Below are 12,011 nucleotides of genomic sequence, written 5' to 3'. Positions count from 1 at the left end.
GTTGAGGGGTAGCGGATGATTATGAGTTGCATCCGCCCTTGTTTAATGCAGGTCAATGATCTTTCACTAACGTCATAGACGATGTTTTGGTTACACCCAGTTTAAGTTTGTTTAAAAAAAAAAGTTTCTCAAAATACATAATGTGAGAAACTATTTCCTAAGAATCAGGGAGGGGATAATTCCACCATTATGCAAGTTCAGTTCTTTTTCTAAATTATGAAGAACACCAATTTAATTCATGTAACCTCGGGTGCATAGCTGTTTTCCGCAGTACATTCTACTTATATTATTGTACCCTAAGAGAAAGACGACTTCTTCAACCGGAGACTCAAAAGTCTTTTTAAGGACCCACGTTAATCATTAATTCTCCAAAAGGGACCATATGGCTTATTTACGATGATTGTTAGATATAACTACTGAATTTAATTGAGTCAACCGTGGAATATTGAAAATTCAATGGATTTGAATGATGATATAACTATATAAGCTCTTGTGGTGTTCAGGTTATCCAAATTTAAAGCTTTGAATGTAAATTGATAGCCGGTAAGCCGTAGGAAAATAATGGGTTATGGGTTTAGATACAATTAATATTCAATTTTGTTTCTAAATGGCCAACAAAAGCTTGTATTAAAATTTTAATATATGGTGTATTGATTTTTACAATATCTTTCATCTATGTCGATCTTAACTAACGAGTTGGTTGCTGACGGTCTCATCTTTAATATATTTGTTCTCAACGGTCCACGACCAACATAATCCGGACGCCGTTACTTATAGGTTGCCGGAAAAAAGCTTTGGCCGGAAAAGTCACATTTGTTGCGGGAACACCCAACCTAAATGCCACCAAGCACCAACCACCGCTTAAGGACCAACAACTTATTCCGACGATGGTTCTAGGGTTTCGTTGACCTCAATAATTGGGGTCTTTTACTAGAAAAAATGTTCTTAAAGGTCCGATATAATGATACAAAGATGTTTGGAACGAAAGTTTCTAGAAAAAAAATGTCGGTTTTTCGGCAACTTGCAACTAACGTTGTTAAAATTATGTTAGTCGTGGACCGTTAAGAACATATTTGATAAAATTTGGGTATGCTATCAGCTAATTCTTTAGTTGGGACCGGTAGCGACAAAAAAATAATAGTTGAAATTAACAAAAACCAATACACCTTAAAATGAAGAAAAGACACAATCAAATCGGGACTAGCAAGTACCTAGCCCATTATCCAAAGGCAACCACCAAAACGCCACAAACACATCCAAGTTACAATCAAACCCAACTACACTTTAAACCTACATCAATCCTCCCACGACACGTATATTTCGCCCGATTTATTCTTAACCCATAGATAGCCAAGACCTTTTATATGCCCCACCATACTTTCCATAGTGACCGTCGTACAATTAAACACCAAATCATTTCGTACATTTCATAAGCACCATAACAAACTAAGACAAATCGCCCAAATCATTATTAATAAATTTCAAAGGAGAATAGCCTAAATGCAATTTTAACATACTGATTTAGAGGATGGGTATTTTTATTATTTTTAGGGCATTTGTTTTCTTATTTAACTAAGGGGTAATATGGTTATTCTTAAGTTAAATTGACGTCATTCTAGGGAAAAAAAAAATACACAACTACTATACAATTGAGACCTTATGTGTAGTTGATAGAAAGTTTCGAAAGTAAAACGTTAACTTAGAATACATCTATTGTGTAATTTACTCTAAATATTATTTTAGTAAACTGTTGTTTTTGTTCATGTGATTTGTCTAAATTTGCGGTTTTAGTTCAATAGTTTCAAATTTATAATTTCTGTCCCAGTGGTTTCATTTCACTTGCAATTAAACCCGAATTCATTAACCCCGTTAAGTCTAGTCATTAAACCCATCAGCGTACCTTTCACGCGACAGACAGTTTTTCCTCTTTTCCCCAAATGCACCCCAGCCCCTCACGTGAGGGGTCTTGCGAACAACGACTAGGGTTTATTTGAGGAGAAAATGACAAACAAATTCCCCTCACGTGAGGGCATGTTGATGGTTTTAACGACCAGACTTAACGGGGGTTAATGAATTCGGGTTTAATTGCAAGTGAAATAAAACCACAGGGACGAAAATCACAAATTTGAAACTATTAGACTAAAACTCCAGATTTAGACAAACAACATGGATGAAAACCGCAGTTCACTCATATTTGTTAGTGCACAGAAATTTGACACTGTGGATATGTTATCCTGGCATATGTTTTGGATCAGTTATCCTTAGCGTGTTTTCCAGATCCCGTCAGGATCAAGGATCCACAGTATTTATTGTTTACTAACGGTTGTTTCATGTGTATAACATTATAATTGACAGATGTAACGGCTAAAAGACCTAGTCTACTCCCTATTTCACAGCCTGAGTGATGGAGCACGTGGTCAAAGTGGTTGTTACGATTATATTGAAGGCAATGGCGGATTTTTAGGGATTATTATTTATTGTATTTATTATTAATAACTCCATTGAGTTATGATCAGTTAGGGCACACACCCTATATATAACACACCAGCTACATTCGTAGAGAAGGACAGCAATACACACACACACTTAGAATTATTGTAAACACTGATCATAATCTCCAACCTTGTATCCTCATTTTTAATATTAATAAAGTGGTGATTGACGATTTGTCATTACCCGGGGTTTTTGTGCCGGCGATCCGACCAAGATCAAGGGCTTTTCCTCGTAACAAATCCTTGTGTTCATGATTATTTCGTTTACATATTCATTATTATCATCATAAAACTAGACCTCACAATTACGAATTTGGATACATTATCCTAAGCAGATTTTTATCCAAAACAATTTGGCGCCCACCGTGGGGCCATTGGTGCTATAATCCAGAAAATACCTTATCAATATTCAAACTTTCATATCCATATCACCATCAATGGCCTCTCAATCAACCTCTGCTTCATCAACCATGCCATCCTCGGTTTCTCTCTCATCAAGAACTTTGCCGTCGATGCCTCATCCAATTACGGGAGCACCAAGGACCACCGCGGCTGGAAACAAGACACAAATTCCAGTCTTCCAGAGCTCAAAAACCACTGCTGCCACTTCGGTGGTCAAATCTAACAATGATGTTTCTGCAATGTTTTCACAGGTTAAGGCATACTTGGAGCAACAGAACAAAACCAACCAGAGGATCCTACATGAAATTGAAGATCTCAAGAAAATAAAGAGGCCAGCGGAGGATCAGACTCCCTTAATGCCTAGGGTGCTGGATTTCACTACTCCAGGATCCGTGGCTCAACATACTCAAGGATCCTCGATCCTTCAGAAAGGATCATCCATCCTTCAACCAGGGTCCGTGGGTCAACAAACTCAAGGATCCTCGTTCTTTCAGCTAGGATCATCAATCCTTCAACAGGGGTCCATGGGTCAACAAACTCAAGGATCCTCGTTCGTTCAGCCAGGATCATCTATCCTTCAACAAGGGTCCATGGGTCAGCAAACTCAAGGATCCTCGTTCCTTCAACAAGGATCATCCATCCTTCAACCAGGATCCTTTGGTTTGTATCCTCAAGGATCCTTTAGCTCCCAACCTCAAGGATCCTTCTGGCAGTATCAAGGATCCTCAGGAATTCACCATCAAAGGTCTTCTGAGGTCCATAAAGGAAACATCATCCCCATGCAGATCATTAACTCTGGTGGACCTGCTACTGTAGCAGATGCCACTTATCTTAACTACACTTCTGGGATGCCAACGTTCAACCAACCAAGATGTAACGCCTATAATCACATATTCTCAGACACTAACCTTGGCTCTATGCAGGTGTTAGTGCACAGAAATTTGACACTGTGGATATGTTATCCTGGCATATGTTTTGGATCAGTTATCCTTAGCGTGTGTTCCAGATCCCGTCAGGATCAAGGATCCACAGTACTTATTATTTACTAACGGTTGTTCTCATGTGTAATCTAATATTTATCAGGTATAACGATTAAAAGACTCAGTCTATCTACTAACTTGTAGTCAAGAAGATATTTACGTATCTGGATCAATTATCCTTTTGAAGAGTTCCAGAGCTATGTTAGGATCATGGATCCTCGGTATTTGGTGCTATTAACGGTTATTTCTTATATGAAGGCTGATATTTATCAAGTGTAACGGCTCCAAGACCTGGTCTACCCCCTATTTCGCAGCCTGAGTGATGGAGCACGTGGTCAAAGTGGCTGTTACGTTTACATTGAAGATAAATGCGGATTTTTAGGAAAATTAGTTAATAGCATTTATTATTAATAACTCCATTGAGTTATTATCTATTATATATAATTGAGATTATGATAAGATATAGGACACATTGTATACACACACACCTGAGTATTATTTCTATCACAGCTCACACACTTAGAATTATTGTACCACTGATCATAATCTCCACACTTGTAACCACCTTTTTATTATCAATATACTTGACGGTGATAGTTTTCACCGTCCGAGGGTTTTTTGTGCCGGAGACCACGATAATCACATACTCATCGACCAAAGGTTACCTTGTTGATCTTTGACCGAAAAGAATCGACCAACGATTACTTAGTTAATCCTTGACCGAGGAAGTTCGACCAGAGATTACCTTGATAAGTTTTGACCGAAGTAAGACTATCTTGGTTAAGGGCTTTTTCCCACATGGACTTGGATTACGCAAATTACGATTACGCATCCAATAATATCGAAGTAGCACTATACCTCACATTTACGAATTTGGATACTGGATCCTTAGCAGATTTTTATCCAAAACAGCAGGATACAGGTATCAATCAGGCTATGGCTAGGGAACTCCAGAAGCTTAAGGATATGATTTCCAGCGTACCAGGAGTGGTCAGTCCGATTCCTGAAATACAAGAAGGGAGCCATAAGTTGTCCAGATTTGCTCCACCGATATGCGATGCGGAGATCCCAAAACGCTTTCAAACACCCAACATGAAGGTGTATGATGGGACCACTGATCCGGAAGAACACGTGGATCAGTATAGGGAAAGGATGGAGATCAATCCAATTCCTGAAAGACTCAAGGAAGCTTGTCTATGCAAGGTTTTCAGATCCACACTAACAGGATCTGCACTTAAATGGCTGCTAAGTTTTCCTCCTTATTCTGTTACATCTTTTTCACATTTAGTTAACTTGTTCAACGGCCAATTTTCTTGTCGTAAGAAATTTGAAAAGTTAACTAGTGATTTATATAGAGTTTTCCAAACTTATGATGAATCCTTAAGGGATTTTGTTACAAGGTTTGGCAGGGAGGCCCTAGAAATACCTAATCTTGATATGGCTACGGATGTTGAAACATTCAAGATGTGACTTCAAAGGGGCTCCCCATTTTTTGATGATCTTGTGATGACTCCATGCAGGACTTTAGATGAAGTCAGAAATAGGGTACTCAGATTTATAAGACTAGAGGATGATAAGAAGATCCGGGAACGGTTAGAAACTCCAGCAAAACCAGAGTCACCTAACCAGAAACAAGGATCCTCATTCAGGAACAATAACTCGAAGCCTTACTCCAAATTCAACAACCAAAACATCCGGGCAGTTGAAGAAGGAGAGGATGATGAGGACTACCCAAGTATTTCTGAATATTGCTTCTCTGTTGATACTCATTGTTTGATTTGTGCCATGAAGGATCTTGGAAAGAAAGCAAGGTGGCCTCGGAAAATTGAGAAAACAACATCCTTCAAAGACAAGTCCAAGTGGTGTGCATTCCATGAAGACTTTGGCCATCAGACCGATGATCGTATTGGTTTACGGAGGGAAATTGGATACCTCCTAAGCAAAGGCCATTTCAAAGAACTATTGGGAAGAAAAAAAGTCGAGGATCCAGGATCCTGAAGATGTCCCACAAAAAGTAACTCCGCCCCCACCAGACGCTCAAGTAATCAACTTCATCTCCGGAGGCTCAGACATATGTGGAACTTCGTTCTCTGCAACAAAGAGGCTCGCCAAGGAAACCAAGTTGGATAACGGGGAACGACCGGTTATATCCACCACTTTAACGACTGACAAAAGGATCTTCTTCGATGAAGAAGATAAATCAAACATCCAAGATCCACACCATGACGGTTTGATTCTCTCTTTAATTATTGCTAACCATTATGTACGCAGGATCCTAGTAGATGGTGGGAGCTCGATCAATATCATCCAACGCGATGTGCTTCAGAAAATGAACATTCCAGACTCGGAAATTATCCCGAGAACATAAGTATTAGTCGGTTTCAGTGGTGAAACCAAGAAAACATTGGGGGACATTAACCTACCAATATACATCGAAGGGTTAAATTTTTATCAAAGATTTTGTGTTATTGATAACCTATCTTATTGCAACGTTATTTTGGGCAGGCCTTGGCTACACGGAATGAAGGCAGCGGCTTCTACTTACCATCAATGCATTAAACTGCCGACTCCTTGGGGAGTAGTAAGGATATATGGTGACCAAGTGGAAACCAAGAATTATTATTCTTCATTCATGAAGCCGACAGCTAAACAGACGATAGCATAGAAAATACAGCAAAATCCTAGGAATGTACTGGAAGCTCGAGAGCAGGACCTAAAAGAAGTATCCTTGGATCCCGAGGATCCAGATGTGAAAGTTTTCCTAGGATCCAGTATTCTTGACGACATCGAGGAGGATCTAATATCCTTCCTAAAGCGAAGAAAATCCACGTTTGCCTTCAAACATTCAGACATGACAGGTATTTCTAAGGAGGTAATTACTCACAAATTAGGCCTTGATTTATCTATTAAACCCGTCCATCAGAAGCGAAGGAAATTCGCTCCTGAGAGGAACGCGATCATACAAGAAGAAGTTGAAAAACTTCTTAAGGCCGGTATGATCAGAGAGGTTAAAAATCCTCGATGGTTAGCTAATGTGGTTGTTGTTTCTAAAAAGAATGGAAAGTGGAGGGTGTGTGTCGATTTTACTGATTTAAACAAGGCATGCCCCAAGGATCCTTTCCCGTTACCACATATAGATTCCATGGTGGATGCAACAGCAGGACATGAAATGCTTACCTTTATGGATGCTTCCTCTGAATTTCAAAAAATTCAGATGGAACCATCTGATCAAGAGGATACAGCATTCATGACTTCTACCGGCATATATTATTATACTGCTATGCCGTTCGGACTAAAAAATGCAGGGGCAACATACCAAATACTAGTCAACATGATGTTCAAGGATCAGTTGGGCAAGACAATGGAGGTATACATAGACGATATGGTGGTAAAATCGAAGAAAGCTGAGGATCACCTTAGAGACCTCGAGGAAGCATTCAATATCCTCGACCAGTATAACATGAAATTGAATCCATCAAAATGCCACTTTGGTGTTAAGGCCGGAAAATTTCTGGGATATATGGTGACTAAAAGAGGAATTGAAGCAAGCCCCGAGCAGATTGAAGCCATCCTTAATTTGAAGTTTCCTGCAAATGCCAAGGATGTCCAAAGGCTCACAGGAAGAATAGCCGCTCTCAATAGGTTCATCTCAAGATCTTCTGAGAAGTGCAAAGATTTCTACGACATCCTTAGAAAGAATAAGAAATTTGAGTGGACGGAGTAGCATGAGGCTGTACTCAAAGCCTTAAAGGATTACTTATCCTCAACACCAGCTCTGATGAAGCATGTGGATGGAGAATCCTTATATCTATACCTGGCTGTCTCAGGAAATGCAGTAAGTGTCGTCCTTGTGAAGGATCACGAAGGTGAACAACATCCCGTTTATTATGTAAGTAAAAGTATTTTGGACGCAGAGGTCAGGTATTCTCACATTGAAAATTTAATTCTTGCTTTAATTATGGCCTCAACCAAGTTGAGACACTCTTTTGAAACACATACTATTATTTTGAGAACTAACTATCCTGTTAAGAATGCGCTTAGAAAACTAGAAATGTCAGGTAGGATGGCCAAGTGGGCTGTGAAGCTAAGTGCATATGATATTCAGTATGAGCCTAAAACAGCCATTAAAGCGCTTGCAGACTTTGTGGCTGATTTCAGTAGCGATGTACAGAAAGAAGCTGACTTGGAAGTACAACAACTAGAAGAAACCAAGGATCCTTGGATCCTCTTTACAGATGGAGCTTCTAATGTAAGAGGAACAGGATTGGGTGTCCTACTAAAATCGTCACAGGGGGGCATAATACCCCAGTCCATTGCATGTGCGTTCCAAGCCACCAACAATGAGGCAGAATATGAAGCATTTATCGCAGGTTTACTTTTAGCCAAACAGATGAGGATCAGGTATCTTCAAGTTTATATAGACTCTTTACTTATAAGTAACCACTTTAACAGTTCTTATACTGTAAAAGGTGAGAATATGGCCAAATATTTAGAAATTGTGAAGGAATTAGCGAAATCCTTCGAGTTGTTTAGTATCATGCAGGTACCAAGAGAAGAAAATGCCGAGGCAGATGCCTTAGCAAACTTAGCATCATCATTAAAAATCTCGAATGATGTAAAGATACCTATCATTCATATATTGTCTCCGGCAATTGGAGAGCAGAAAGCTACGGAGGTAACAGTGGACTGCACAGGAGAACATATGGATCCTCCATCCTCTTCAGAAGTAGGATCTTGGATCCTTCCAATCAAAAAATTCCTCCAAGATGTAGAGATCTCTACAGGGGAAAATCGTAAAGCTTTCAGATTAAAGGTATCGTAATTCATTATTTTACAAGATATTATGTATAGAAAATCTCTTGCAGGTCCCTATCTGAGATGCATTGAGGATCCTGAAATTAAAGAGGTACTTCAAGACTTCCACGAAGGCGATTGTGGCAACCACACAGGTGGAAGAGCATTATTCTCCAGGATACTTAGGACTGGATACTTCTAGCCAACAATGAAGAAGGATGCTATGAAATACTTAAAGAAGTATGATGCTTGCCAAAGGCATGGAAATATTCTTCACCAGCCAACAGAACCTATGTATCCTATTTCCTCTTCATGGCCTTTCATGAAATGGGGAATGGATATTGTAGGCAAGCTACCAAAGGCACCAGGCGGAAAGGTATTTATGCTTGCTATGGCAGACTACTTCTCTAAATGGATTGAAGCAGAAGCATTCGTGCAAGTCCTAGAAAGGGAAGTTATATCCTTTATTAAAAGAAATATTATAACTAGATTTAGTATCCCTTCTGAAATTGTTTGTGACAATGGTTCCCAGTTTATCGGGAAAAGAACCACTAACTTTTGTGACAGTTGGGACATCAAGATGATCACTTCTACACCAGTTCATCCTCAAGCCAATGGTCAAGCAGAGTCAAGCAACAAGATTATCATCAACAATTTTAAGAAGAAGCTAGGATCCAAGAAAGGAAAATGGGCTGAAGAGCTACCTTATGTTCTTTGGGCTGACAGGAAAACACCCAAGAACACAACAGGCCAAACCCCCTTCTCATTGGTGTTTGGATCAGAAGCAGAAATACCTACAGAGATGGTGGTTCCAACGGCAAGAACGAGTATCCGTGATCCTGAGGCCAATGAACAAGTCCTTCGTGAAGACTTGGATTCTATTGAAGAACTCAAAGACATGGCCAAGATCAGAATGGCAGCCTATAAACAAAGGGTAGCTGGGGCATACAAAAAAATATAAGGATCAGAAGATTTCAAGAAGGAGATTTAGTTTTGAGGAAAGCCTTCCAAAAACCAACCAATCCGACTGATGGGAAGTTAGCACCCAAATGGGAAGGTCCTTATCAGATCGAGTCGGAGGCAGGAAAGGGGGGCATATCATTTGCTCACTATGGAAGGCAACAGGTTACCAAGGGCATGGAATGCTATCCACCTCAAGAAGTACTTTTTCTGATCAGCATCAAGTATCCTAAGAGGATTGAGTATCCTTAAATGATCTAGGATCCTAAAATCGGTAACATCTATCTGATCACTTATCCTTTTCAGATTCTTATTAATGTAAGGATTATATATTTTTAATGTTTGTCTTTTCCATGTTTTTAAGTAACAATGCAGGTTTCAGTAAGAGGTTCAATGTCTAAGAGGTTGGCCACCTCTCCCTCACGCTTAAGGTACATCGCTATTTCCTTGGCCTAGCCCACGATTGTGTATGACCCCCGATGGTCATACCCTCCAAGGTTTAAAGGTTTTCACCTTTCTTATAAATTAGAGTTTCTACACTCTCGCCTGGAGCGCACGCTATCCAACGTATAGTCCGGGGCTGCGGGACCAGTACACGCTTAATGGCTGACAATTTCGTTGTCTTCGGCTATATGGAGGATCCTACGATTTATGGTAGACGTACCATACCACCGGTTTATAACGTTTTCACGTTATCTCAAGACAAAGGTTTCTAACATTTTCATGTTAGCTAAAGTTTTGGCGTTTTCACGTCACTCACGTTTGGGCTAAATCCCAGTTTGGGAGAGTCCCCAGTTGACAACCGCATCCTTGGGCCAGTCCCCAGTTTGGGCTTGTCCCCAGTTTTTGGGCTTGTCCCCAGTTTAACACCAGTTTGGGCTTGTCCCCAGTTCACGGGCTTGTCCCCAGATTACACGGGCTTGTCCCCAGTTGCACGGGCTTGTCCCCAGTTTATTTTATGGGCTTGTCCCTGGTTTATTGGGTTTAATCCCAGATAATATCATAAGTTATTTGCATCAGGTATCATAAATTAGATTCTGAGGATCACCGAAGGATCAATACTTATGGATTCAAAATTCTTTAATTCAGTTTTATAAGGATTGCAAAATGATCAATACTTATGGTAAATTAGGTCTAACCATACCTTACGGTATGATTTCTGTTTATCGGTTTACACTTATTTGATTTCAGTTATATCTACATAGATATAAGGATTCATTATTCTCAATCTATTTTTATAAGGATTTAAGATCCTAGTTTATTTTTGCAAGGATATTTTATCCTAAAAACTTTTTACTAAAGAATATTATTTCTTAAAACTTTCAATGAGAGTTAAGCTATATCAAACAAACTTTCAAAACAACAAGTAACAAGCGAATTGTCAAAAGTTTTAGATTATTATTAAACATAAGTCACCTGGACTTATCCAAAATCCTTAACCCGGATTTCACCATACGAAAGATGGACCATCCACCCAAGTTAAGCAGGTGTTACTAGTTGTTCGTGATTTGTAGGGAGAAGGGTATACAACCGGAAGGGAAGTTCCCAAGGAAACTCCATTGATATATGACATTTATATCCGGCTTGTCAAATCTCATATGTTTTTGCAGGAAGTTTGAATTCAAAGGAAAAATGACAGATGTGACTTATCATAACCACCATTTTAGGGGCAATTGTTAGTGCACAGAAATTTGACACTGTGGATATGTTATCCTGGCATATGTTTTGGATTAGTTATCCTTAGCGTGTGTTCCAGATCCCTTCAGGATCAAGGATCCACAGTACTTATTGTTTACTAACGGTTGTTTCATGTGTATAACATTATAATTGACAGATGTAACGGCAAAGAGACCTGGTCTACCCCCAATTTCGCAGCCTGAGTGATGGAGCACGTGGTCAAAGTGGTTGTTACGATTATATTGAAGGCAATGGCGGATTTTTAGGGATTATTATTTATTGTATTTATTATTAATAACTCCATTGAGTTATGATCAGTTAGGGCACACACCCTATATATAACACACCAGCTACATTCGTAGAGAAGGACAACAATACTCACACACACTTAGAATTATTGTAAACATTGATCATAATCTCCAACCTTGTATCCTCATTTTTCATATTAATAAAGTGGTAATTGACGATTTGCTATCACCCGGGGTTTTTGTTCCGGCGATCCGACCAAGATCAAAGGCTTTTCCTCGTAACAAATGCTTGTGTTCATGATTATTTCGTTTATATATTCATTATTATCATCATAGCACTAGACCTCACAATTACGAATTTGGATACATTACCCTTAGCAGATTTTTATCCAAAACAATATTATTTACATAAAGTTTTAATAAAATAACTAAGGTAGCGTTTGGTATGCATGAATGAC

The sequence above is a fragment of the Bidens hawaiensis genome, unplaced genomic scaffold (genome assembly GCF_021521415.1).
Source record: "Bidens hawaiensis isolate Kalapana, Puna unplaced genomic scaffold, B.hawaiensis_p1.1 tig00053414_1, whole genome shotgun sequence".
NCBI lineage: Eukaryota > Viridiplantae > Streptophyta > Magnoliopsida > Asterales > Asteraceae > Bidens > Bidens hawaiensis.
This window is presented reverse-complemented; position numbering follows the sequence as displayed.